We start from the raw sequence: 675 nt of genomic DNA, 5'->3' as shown, positions 1-675 counted from the left end.
AGGGGAGGACTGACCCCACATGAGGGAAGGGGAGGACTGACCCCACATGAGGGAAGGGGAGGACTGACCCCACATGAGGGAAGGGGAGGACTGACTCCCACATGGTGGAAGGGGAGGACTGACTCCCATATGGTGGAAGGGGAGGACTGACTCCACTTGGTAGAAGGGAAGGACTGACTCCCACAGTTTTATATTATTTCAGGTATTCTGTCAGAGCGTCAGGAAGTTTGTGGATACAATGCTGGGACCCTCACTGTAAGCTTTTGGGTCTCCATCAGAAGAAGACCACACGTGGCAGACTGATGCTCTCTGATGAATCTGCTCAGGCAACTCGTGCAGCTGGAAAATCTGCGAAAGGCAGGAAGGAATCTGGGGACAAAAAAATTAATGCCTGTTGCACAAGCGTCATGAGCTAGATCCCACGTTAAATAAAGAAGAAAAATCTCACTTGAACCCACAAGGACCTCCTAGAATGGTGGTTCTCAACCTGTGGGGTGCAACCCCTTGAGGTAGAATGAACATTTCACAAGATTCACATATCAGATATTCCACATAACTGATATTTACATTACAATTTATATTATAGAAAAAATTATAGTTATAAAGTAACAACAAAATAATTTCATGGTCACTGTAACATAAGGAACTGTTTTAAAAGGTCGTAGCATTAAGAGG

The sequence above is a fragment of the Mus caroli genome, chromosome 17 (assembly GCF_900094665.2).
Source record: "Mus caroli chromosome 17, CAROLI_EIJ_v1.1, whole genome shotgun sequence".
NCBI lineage: Eukaryota > Metazoa > Chordata > Mammalia > Rodentia > Muridae > Mus > Mus caroli.
Note: the sequence above shows the minus strand (reverse complement) of the source record.